The following is a 12,447-nucleotide window of genomic DNA, read 5'->3' on the forward strand; positions in this document are numbered from 1 at the left end:
ATGCTGGTTCACATTAATATAACGTTTAGAAAACCTAAATGTGATTAAAACAGTAAGATTAAGGTTCTGTGTTGTCAGTAGTTCTGAATATCTGCTGAGTCTCTGAAGTTAAATTGGAGAAAACACTAAATCTACTCTCTAATGGTTAACGTTGGTTAATGACTAGTTCACATGTTGTAGTACATCTTAGTGCAGATTAGAAAAATAACCTCCCAAAATATAACCAAAGTAATGATGAACATTACAGTTATTACATTAAATTGCAGCACAGAGAAACTGGATAACAAAATCCTCTCCTCTAAAGTTAAAGTGACTACAGGCCTTTCTGTTGTTCAGTGCTTAGAAAACTATATGAAAAAGGAAATCTTTCCAGGGTCACTTTAAAATGAACCTCTGCTGTTGATGCTGATACTGTGACGTCTGTCTTCATCTCAGGTGTCTCATGTTCACTGTGAGGATCTTCTGAGTGAAGCCAACAGAAGGAAAACCTCATCTGATTGTGAAGAAGGAGACTGAATGGACGACATCCTCAGTGAACCACTTCCTGTTTAGCTTTCACTCACAGAAGAAACAGACCAACTCTTTCAGCAGTGTATTATTCTCTGTTCTTAGTATTCACAGGTTCCATTTATCACCTTTAACTTCATCTCTGCTGTTGTAGCATAATGATAATACAGAGTACATGTTGCCATTATTTATAGCAGATATGCTGCATTAAAACATCAGCACATTCAGAACAGAAGCTTCATTAAATACATATAATGAATGTATGAAATAATGTGTTGCTGACAGTGAAGCGTAAATACTGAACAGTCACAAGACAACTTGTATTATGAAGAGAGGAGCTGAATCTGCAGTATTATTGTTATTACTGGAAGGATGAGGAGGACATAGTGCTGCTCTTCCTCACAGTGATGAAGGAGAAAAGACTCTTCAGACAACCACAGCTGGATGGTCATGTTCTCTGTAGCTCTCAGTCCATCAGACCAGATGTTCCCAATAACCCAGACCAAAGCTGGAAGGAAAAGACACTAACAGTGAGGAAAAGATCTACAAGATTCTTTCATTCTAACTGCTGGAACGTTAAATATCAGAGTGAACACATCAGCATATGAGTGGAACACAATAGAGTGTTGTATTTTTTTTTTTTTTTAAAGCGGGCAAGTTGGTCCATCACTCTGAGCTGCCCAGTTGCTTAGGCATCAGATTGGGCTTAAAATGTCTCTTTGCTGCCGCTGGATCATATTTATTTGGGGTTATTCCATCTGATGGTTGTCCACTTTGAAAATACCTGCGATGTAAAGCTGTGTACTTCACATCAGACTCAAGTCTTGCCTGTAGGGCAGCACACAGGTTGGCTAGCTCCTGGCTGCAGAAGAATGGCGGTTGCATTATCCACCCACACACCCCGTCAATGCTGCCATCCTTCTCATCTGACATCATGTCAGTGGTGATGCCCCTCCACAACTCCATTTCATCTGAAGCAAGTACTGTCTTCCTTGGATCCAGTTGCTGTGAACACAGTCAGTACAGGAACTCAATATCAATACATTCACTAATCTATCCTAATTAATTCTCACCACATCTTATAAAAACATACAATGTAATGAATCAAACAAATGTCTCTTACTCTCTTTCTTCTCTGGCGTCTCCGGGCAGAAGACATCACGGCTCCCGCCTCATATACCATGCCAGGCTGGCTGTAGGGAAGTTCCTCAAATTATGTTTTACAGGAGGCTGAAAAACAGTTACATGAAGATGTTATTAGCTTTTATTATCATTATTATATTTTCCTGTTATTTTAAGCTATTGTTAGCTTTTGTTGCTGTTGATGAAGTCAGAAAATTTAGAACAATTTTAAACAGGATACTTACATAGAATAAAGAAAATAAATCAGAACATTCATTTACTACACACAGCAGAATAAATGTAGAGTATTTTCTCAATTTTCCATTCACATAGTGGGAACATCAGATGTGGTGTCGGAGATATATGAACAACATTCAGTACCTGTTACCTTGCAAGTTCCTCCCTGGGATGCCAAGAGGAGGTCAAGGGCCATCCTATTTTGCAGAGTGACAGTTTTAACCTCTTGCAATTCTTTGTGCTCTGCTAGCATAGCATGACTGGATGCATTAAGATGGCTTTCCAGCACCTTGGACAGAGTTGCTATCTCCCTGTGTGAAAGGAAAACACCATAGGAGGGGAGAATGACACCCCATGCTTGTTCGCTCTTAGTAATTTCTCTTTTAGATTTGCTAACTGGATTATGCAGTAAAGCCATTTCAGAGGTTTGCACTTCCCTAATAAAAGGAACCAAGTAAGCCAAATAACAGACACCTCTTAGTACTGAATAGGTCATACAGCTGTATGCTTTGTCACCACAGACTAGATACACTCTCTCTGGGAGCGGAGATTGCTTCAGCACTACAGGGACTTCAGAATTGCATTTACTTGTACCTAATTGTTCATTAGTGTGGAGACCCACACCCTTGAAACACAAGGATACATTTTGGAGTTCCTGATTTTGAATAGGCGGCAGATACTGATTGCAGTTTCTTAATGGGGGTTCATCATGTAAGATTGCAACAGAACAATTCTGAATGTTTACAGTGTTTACCTGCACATTTTGCGCCCTGAACCAAGGGAGCACCACTAATGCGTCTACTAACTCTGAGGGGGTGTAAAGTTGTGGAACACATGGAGAATTTAAAGGATACTCAATATAAGAACTGAAACAGTTTGGACTAATGTTAATGACATTCTATATTTCACAGCCACGTCAGTGTAGGGTTTTACTGAATGGATTGTCAGTAGTTGCAAGAGTTCATGTTAGGTGGGAGATGATGTTTATTAACCTCATCTACTACCCATTCTCCCATCTGTCGATACCTAGAAAATTCTGTAGTATTAACAGGAAAAGCAGGGGTATAACAGTCTTCTGAGCCTTTCTCCAGCCTTGAACCTAAGTCATTCCAATTTATTGATCTGTAATCGGCTAAAGAAAAAGGAACAGGTGAAAACATGGGAGAGTGCATGGAGCTAGGCATGTGTTGACATACCAGCATTTACTTATATTACTTTCGTGTACGTATCCCAACATTAATTTCATAGCGGAGTTCCCCTTACTCCTGATTGGGTGGGGGGTTCAGGCTGTGCTACAGAATGCATTACTTTTTTTATGCAGAAATGTATTGGGGTTTTTTCTTTTTCCGCTGGCAGGCACCTTGGATCCCTAAAAGGAAACAGTTTAAAATTGGGCACAAATTCAGCACACACAGGATTTATTATTCAATTGCCTTGCAGTAAACCTCCATAAGTCCGGTATTTCTGAAAGAGGGTTATGGCTAACAACATTAACCTTCCACATAGAGACTTTGTGTGGCAGAAGGGATGACACCCTGGATGCTGTTACTAGATCAGGGTCCAGGATTTTCCAGGCCCATTTACCTTCTGAATCATAACCAGGATAAACAACTTAACAATCATCTCTTTTACACCTGGTGCTTGAGCAGTAGAAGGAAATCTCCATTGATCCGTTCTTCGTAGGGTCAAAACCAGAGTCTGAGTCCATAGAGTCAGTTTCTCCTGTCTCTTTTCTCAGTAGGTTATTAGTGTTTGTGTCAGAGGAGCAGTTCGAACAGTCTGTTGTGTTTTTGTTTTGCTCCAGACTTCGTGTGTCAGTATATGTGTACGATGCTGGGGCTGCACTGGTGAGTGTATTGGGTTTCGGAGGATCAGGGGAGAGAAGTGTAGCAAACGCAAGGGGTGAGAGGCCTTCTCCTGTAGGAGATGCTCCAGGAGCATCTCTTGCCTCTCCGTCGTTCAGGGAGCGACTGTGAACCATCAGGAGTAGGATCAGCATCCACATCACTCCTGTCTAGACCCCTCCTTCTCGACTGTTGCTAGTTGGCATCGTGTCGTGTGGACCCACTCTGCTCGGCCCTCGCCCTTCACCGCTGTCCGTGTCACCAACAGCACCTGGTATGGACCTTTCCACCTAGGAGAAAGCGATTCTTTTTCCAAAGATTTGATTAGTACATAATCACCACACTGGAAAGGATGAATGGGCTCCTCCGATGGTTTCGGGAGCCTGTCAGAGACCTGTAAATGAAACCTTCTTAATGTGCCAGTCAGATGTTTCACATACTCCGTCATATACTCATCAGTCCATAGCAGAGTGACTTTGTGTGGGGTCAAAGGTGCACTAGCTCCTGTTTACATTGGCCGTCCCATGAGAACCTCATGGGGGCTCAGTACTGTGGTCGAATTTGCTGTGCTACGGATTGAATATAACACTATTGGAAAAGTGTCAGGCCATTTCAACCCTGTCGTTAGCATGGTTTTGGTTAGCTTTTCTTTGATGGTAGATTTCATTCTTTCCACCTGCCCTTAACTCTGTGGATGATAGGGAACATGTAACTTCCACTGAAATCCTAGCACTGCTGCTAGGCTTTGTGAATTTTTAGCAACAAAGGCTAGACCCCTATCACTGTTGATCCCTGTTGGTACCCCAAACCGAGGAATCTGTTCCTTTATTAAACACTTCACCACAGTTTCAGCATCCTCTTTTCTTGTTGGGTATGCTTCCACCCATTTGGAAAACATGCCGGTGATAACTAACAAATGTTTGTAACCCTGACAGCTTGGCATGTGCATGAAATCAATATGCATATTTACAAAAGGACCTGATGGTGGCAGCAAGTGGTCATGATTAATTGTGTTCCCTGCCTGCCTGTTCTGCTGACAAATCATGCATGTTTCAATGAATGTTTGTGAAACCTGTGTAATTCCTGGTGCAAACCACTGTGATTGAATGGTCTGATTTATCCCTCCTTTTCCTACATGTGTTAGACCATGTGCCACACGGGCCAAAACATGAAGGACAGAATGAGGACAAAGAGGACGACCATCAGGGTGGAGCCACAAGCCAGACTCCTGCTGAAAACAACCTTTCCTAACCCACAAATTTTTCTCCTCACAGTCAGCACGGTTTTGCAACACCGCGACATCATCAAAGGAAGGCAAATCTACGGGGTCAGAAGGCAGGACAGAGGTACATTGTTGTACCACAGGAAGGGGGGAGATGGCTGCTTGTTTAGCTGCTGCATCAGCTCACGCGTTCCCCAGAGAAACAGGATCAGAACCAGAGGTGTGTGCTTCATATTTAACAATAGCCAATTGTTTAGGTAAGAAAATTGCAATTAAATCATTGATCAGTTGGTGATGTTTGAGCGGTTTGAGCGGGGGAGCTGGGAGAGCGGGCCAAGATCCACTCTGCTGTGAGGCCTGCTGTGGCCACTGCTGTTTATAACGGGCATAACAGCTAGGTGCATGGCACTCTTTAGCCCAGTGTCCCATCCTCCTATAATTATGGCACTTGCCCACCCGGGGAGCCAGCCTTGGGGCAGGTGTCACTACGGCTGTGGGTGGTTCCGTGACCTGAACCATCTGCTTGACCCTTGAGGATGGTTTCTTTTCAGGGAAACATCCATCCCTGTACATTTCTATCATTATGGTTGTGACATCTGTCCACTTGGTGGTACGCCATAGCACTGTTATCATTAATGTCAGTGGTCATAGCAGACTCCCATACTGCCTCAAATCTGCTGATAAACTTTGGCAGGGGCTCTCCCTCATCCTGGATATGAACAGACAACTTATTAGGCTTTTGGATGTTTCTCTCTCTTTCCATTTAACTTTTAGGAGAGCTCTTCTATCAAAGAATTTCAGTGCATCTTCAATTTCATCTTCCTCTTCCTGTTCTGAATCTGTGTGTGAGTCTGATTCTGACCCAAGGTTTAACTCTGGTTCAGATTGTGTGACTAGTGTACATTTAGGTTTACGTGTAGCTTTTGTATGGCGTGGTTCTTGGCTCTTTTCTTCCTGCTTAGCATCTGCCCCCCTTTTCCATATGCCTGACACTACTCTGTGGGGGTTCTGGCCCGGGTTCTGTGCTGCAGGGCCTGAGGATGAGTCAGATGCACATGGGTCCGGCTGAGGTGCAACGGGATCTGCAACTGGGGGAGAGCCACCTTGTCCCCCTTGATTATTTCTGTTTTTTGCTTCTGAATAATGGCAAAAATCATGAGCTCCTCTTCTGTCAGCCTAGTTCTAGTCAACACCTGCTCGTTATTTTTAGCTGGATCTGACAGTGAACTGCCCTGTTTGTCCATTTTAACACACATTGTTGGCATGTATTTCTGACGTACATTTAGTGGCAACCGGATTCCAGCCTCACTGATTAATACACACATCGGCATCAGACTAGCTTTATGTTGACCTTGCTCCCTAGCCCACCTGTACAGCATTGCCTTAGCACAGCCCGCAAGCTCCTGACAACATTTCTGCAAACCAGCAACATTATCAATCTGTAACAGATCAGCAAGTTTTGGGAGTTCACTTGGTCAAACTGCAGCTGCACACTTGGAAATCACAGTTTTCCACTCATCATCCAGCCACTCACACCACTTGTCAACCTTGTTTTTAGCACCTCTCTCCTCTGCGTAATCAACCCAGACCTTTACACATTCACACATGTATGTAAGATCCCACTGCGGATCACTAAAGTCGGGTTTAGCTTTGACGCGGCAAAATCAAGTTTATCTGTCTCAAAAGAACCAACATACGGCCACTCTTCCTTTGTCCATTTGCTCATCTGAACGCTAAAAGGCACAACATAACGCCAACCTTTCGCTCTGCCAATCTCTCCTGCCAGAGTTTCTACTGGAAAAAAAATAATGATAGGTTTCAGAGTGAGGATCATTTACGGGACCTTTGTGTGTGGATGCATCTTTTTTATTTTTAGATGTCGATGCACCTGTGCCAGATTTAGATTGTTTTTTTTACAAACGTTCTTAGATTGTTTGTCATTGGAGCTCTGAGTCTCCTCTGGTTTGGACTGATGAGAACCCATGGTTATTCACTGTCACACACCAACAGTCATTCACACATACACCCAGCAGCAAAACACAGCCACAATAAAAACAAACAGCAGGTGCATAGCCATCACTCTCAACTGCATCTGAGTTCCTATGTGTATGAATTTCAATTTTTTGATCAGGAAAATTTTATTATGACCTTTAGAGAAGTTCCAAAAAAAAATTGTACTCAATTCATAGGAAAATTTGGTGCCAGAATTCAATAGGAGTTTCCTCGAATTTAACGTGGGATTTCAGTGTCGTGGATCTGGGTCCCCAAAGTCAACGTATTAAATCAATAGGTTGCGCATAACCTAGCTCAGGGACAAAATTCCCCAGAGGCTTAAACCCCGCCGAACCAAAGGCCGGACACTCGTCTCGCCTGCCACAGACAAACACTTAAATTTGCCCAGAATGTCATTCTCAAAGGTGGAAGGACTCACAGGCTGTCCCCTAAGGTCGAGTCACCCTCCTTTAAAAGGCGACCCAGGTATATTACCCAATTCGTGTGCCCTACACTGCCTTATACAGCAGCGGACAAGCATCAAATAGTGACTGAAACCCACATGCGTAGTGCGCTGTACTTGCCTCTTGAGGCAGCCGACTGGCATTTAATGTCCAAATTTAATATCAGACAATCGCAGATTTGATACCATCGAAGTTATTTTTCAAAATTTGGTTTGAAAAATTTTAACAGGTACATAATCTCGCCAAACTCAGACATGGCAGTTGGCAAAATTTGTTAAAATTTGCACTTACCAGTCTTTGTTGTGTGGAGATCCTGTTCTCATGACGCCAATTTGTTGGAGAATTCTGCGATGTCAGGAGTAGAACTCAGGAGGCAAACTCAGAAACACTCTGGAGACTCAGATGGCTTGTGTTGAGAGTAAAGTTTACTGACATCAGGAGACGTGATTACAACAAAGCAGCATTCATGCCAGCATTGTCAGCACCAATTCTATGGAGTCTCTCTGGCCTTGGGTACTTATACCGTTTGGCAGGCATGCCATGTTTATGTTACACTCCAAATATGGAGACAGGACTGTCAGTTCAGGCTCCATCTGGACAAGAATATAGCAATATAACCTTGCTTTCCTTACAAACAGTTGTCTTTCACCCCTACGTTATCTTTAGTGAGTGCCTGTCTGTCTTGGGGTTGTATTAGGGACAGAGAGACCATAAACAGGTTTGCATCCTCAATTTAGGAGAACCATGGGTCAAGGGTGACACCTTGTATAGTAATTTGGGGTGACTTGGCACCTACACCTGATTTAGGGTGACTGCAGTTGGCAGACACACCAGCATTTGGGATGTCATAAACTAACAGCTGAGGGGACACCTCAGTCGTGAGAAAGTGAGTAATTTTTTCTCAACAGTGTCCATCATCATTTCTGCTTGTTGAGCACATTGTGTGATAAACACATCCACTGTACAGTTAAGCAGCATAAGAGAAAAGGTGGCTGTTGTCATGCTGGTCTGCATGGTGTTTTTTTAGGGTACTGACAGTGTTGTGCCTGTGATGCAATTTGATTTTACTTTTATTAAAGCAGTATGAACCGTGGGTAAAACAAAGTGTAAACTGTATAGTTTTGTTTGTGTGTCCTTGTTCTCTTAAAAAAAAAAAAAAAAACAATGCTGGTGTGAACAGTCAATACTCTGAGACATAGGTTTATAAGGAACAAGATAAAAGACCCAACTGAGCTGAAAACCTTTTTAAGTGAACGAGATGGAATGCTGTCAGATGGACAGTTAGCAGGACGTAGGTGTTCAACAATTTCAGTGAGTGCAGAAAGTGAAACAGGCTCAAACGGCAGCTGAGCTTGGTGTAGGAATTGAGGGGTCCTAACCAGGCTGAGGCAGTGGGGATCTAAGAGCAGAAATCTTATTTACAAAAACTGCAAAAAATTCTCCCACAGAGAAGAAGGTTTAACAGAGACAGTATCGCAAGGATTCACTATCCTTTCACTAAGGATCATATTCGAGCTGATCGGAGAGGTCTCCAATCTCAAGCAGAGGCTGACGGTCAGAGGTGGGGAGAGACGATACCTCATGACAGAACAGGGAAATCACCAAACACACAGCAAACACAGAACAGAGCAACAGACAGCCAGCCGAGCACCCTGGCGCCATCTTCAAAATCGCACATCTGTTTCATGGATGAAACAGATGTATGGAGGGGGGAGGGAGCAACTTGCTCACTAACAAACCAACAACTCAAAAGCCAGCTTCAACTGAGATTCTCATTAGAAGATTTGAAATAATCTACTGAATACTGTGCTAAATATTTAATTAACTTTATCATTTGTCCAAAGAGATTGGCTTTTTCCTGTCTATTTCAGCTTCAGTATGTCGTGCTTATAAACACAAGTGCATCAAGTGGGCAGTACTGCTTAAAGAAGGAGACTATGTGCTCTTTGTGGTGAAACTGTCAAACATTGTTATCTGCATGTATCATCTGTGCTGAAATCAATTAAATTTGAGTCAGATTTTAAGTGTGTTTGAAAAAACAAACTGTAAAGTAGTTGGTAGAATGTTTCCGTCACTTTCTGTGACTTTTAAGTGACACTTTACCATTACAACAACAAAACAGAAACAACAAAATATTCATCAGCTGCAATAATGGAAAAATAAATGGGCAGTGGTGCCTCACAGAGTGACAGTTCAATAAGTCCTCTAACGGAGAAAAAAGCAGAGCCAGACAAAAGTGGAAAATTCACTTTGGAGTGTCAAAATAATTATGGTGTCTGCAACTGACACAAAGGAAATTATTCCGTTTCACTAGAAAATGAGAGCATGGTCAAAGTCCTGCAGCTCCTCAAGGACAGCAAAGCTCTGATTGGGCATTTTGCCCTATCTCCCTCTCTCTCTCTCTCTCTCTCTCTTTCTCTGTCTCTCTATCTATCTATCTATCTATCTATCTATCTATCTATCTATCTATCTATCTATCTATCTATCTAAATATATATATATATATATATATATATATATATATATATATATATATATATATATATGTGTGTGTGTGTGATTAATCTGATTAAAAATTTTAATCGTTTGACAGCACTAATATATATATACATATACACACACATGCACACACACACACACACACAGGGTTGCTGTGAATTAATTTCGATTAATCGCGATTAAATATCACTCCTTTTTAATCTATATTAATAGCGTTTCATTTTGCGTGAGCAAACAGGGGGTTGTATTCAAAAAGACTGACAACATGCTATATAGCGCAACTAAAATTTAAAGAGGTCCATTTAGAGAAAATGTATTAAAGCAAAGGTCCAGAAAATCTTAATGTCTAACTTGAATTAGTGTGATATATGTTGATGTAACCTAGTAGTTTTATTAGTGTCTGCATGTAATCAATAACTGACCGTCAAATCAAATAAATTCAGTACGGTTCAAAAACATTTTGACAACATTCATTAATAAATAACTTTTAATATGACTGTACATCTGAAAATAAAGTGAAAAATAATGACTGAACAACCTGAATCAACTTATATACATCTTTAACAATACCTAAATCTCAAAAAATTTAAACAGTTGAGCACTTTTACAGTTTTTTTCTGTCTTATATCACTCCCCTTATACCCCTGCTGCTTAATGGGAGAACTGAACTGCTAGCAATGTTCCCTCTAATTTTTCATGAGGCTGAGCAAACACACAAACACCCTGAACGGCCCTTTGGACCACTGTGAGCAATATCAGACGTTTGCACTGTTGTCATGCCAGCATCGAATCCATTCAAGTTACATGGTTTATTGAAATATCAAATTACAGCATTTACATTTCTGTTAAAACACTTTGTCAACAGGAGCGAGTTGAAGCGATTTTGGTGACACTACAATGTATAAGAGTGAAGTTATTGAATATTTGTGTCTTTCTTTGCTGTTGCAGGGATTTTGCAATTTGCAGACAGTCCCTGTTCATTCCATAGACACCAATGTTATTTCTGCAGCTTGAAAGACAGCTACTTTTGATAAAACTGGGCTTGTAGCACATTGTCTGGCTTACAACGATGGGAAAGAGGCATCGTTTATGTTTTGACAACCTATATCTAATGAGTTATTGATGCTGGAAGTCCAAATCTGTGAATATCTTTCCAACTTTACCAAATTTGGGGCCACTACCACCCAAGGAGTGGTATATTTAATTTTGAAAAAAGCATTTAGCCATACTTAAAGCTTTAAGGGCTTTATTAACATGAGACTAAAAATTTTGTATTGTTTTATGATCACAGGTTCTGTCTTAAGAAGTGGCCTCATTTTAAACAGTGAAACATCCATCCATCCATTATCTATACACCGCTTATTCCTCACTAGGGTCGCGGGGGGGACTGGAGCCTATCCCAGCTGACTCGGGCGAAGGCAGGGGACACCCTAGACAGGTCGCCAGTCTGTCGCAGGGCTACATATACAGACAAACAAGCACTCACACATTCACACCTACGGGCAATTTAGAATGACCAATTAACCTCAGCATATTTTTGGACTGTGGGAGGAAGCCGGAGTACCCGGAGAAAACCCACGCATGCACAGGGAGAACATGCAAACTCCATGCAGAAAGATCCCGGGAAAGCCGGGACGCGAACCAGGGATCTTCTCGCTGCAAGGCAAAAGCGCTAACCACTACGCCACTGTGCAGCCCAACAGTGAAACAATACTAATAAAATGTAATGAGTACCCAGTGTGCAATACTGGATTCTGCAAAAACATAAACAACTGAATGCAGAATACTGTACAAAGAAAATTCTCTACAGACATTTTTTCATCTAAATCTTATCTTAACACAGTTAATGTATTAACTTATTTATGTGTGTATGCATGCATTTATTGATTTAGTTGTTTAGTACTGTTAACATATCACAGTTCTGAGTGAGATTTTCTTTAGATAGGGAAAGGCCATTTATTGATCACATATAGGCTATTAAATGTTTATTAAAAACTAAAAAGCATTAAAAAATAATAAACAATTTAGGCATTTATTGAGTCACTAAAATACTGTGGAGTCTATGACCACATCAGCATGGTTATAAACATCCTCTGGTAAAATTAACAACCAGATACTGATGTCCCTCACCATATGGACTTCAGGAGATGATTAGATGATGATAAACTGTGACCTGCTGGTTGGGTTCTCTCTGTTCTCATGTTTCTTACATGTTGGTCTCCTGATGCTGCCTTACTTCAGCCATTACATGAGCAACAGAAAACACAGTTTGCCTTGTACCCACTGCCAGGGGTTCGACTCTTCCCACTCATGTCTGTACATTTGTAAACGTTTTTGCTTCTTTGGACGTGGTGGAGTTTCGGGTGTAGACATTTTTAAATGCACGGGTACAGTGCGCAGCATTGTCTGTAACCTGGCAACCAGAGACAGGACCTAGGACAGGGCAGGACTGGACACAGAGAAGTCTGAGATCTATCCGCTGGCTGGACCTGGCGTTGGGTCCTCGCTACATAGGTCCTATGAAGATGAAATTGGCTGGCCTTAATATTTCCTGTGTTTT

Source organism: Amphiprion ocellaris, chromosome 3 (genome assembly GCF_022539595.1).
Source record: "Amphiprion ocellaris isolate individual 3 ecotype Okinawa chromosome 3, ASM2253959v1, whole genome shotgun sequence".
Classification (NCBI taxonomy): domain Eukaryota; kingdom Metazoa; phylum Chordata; class Actinopteri; family Pomacentridae; genus Amphiprion; species Amphiprion ocellaris.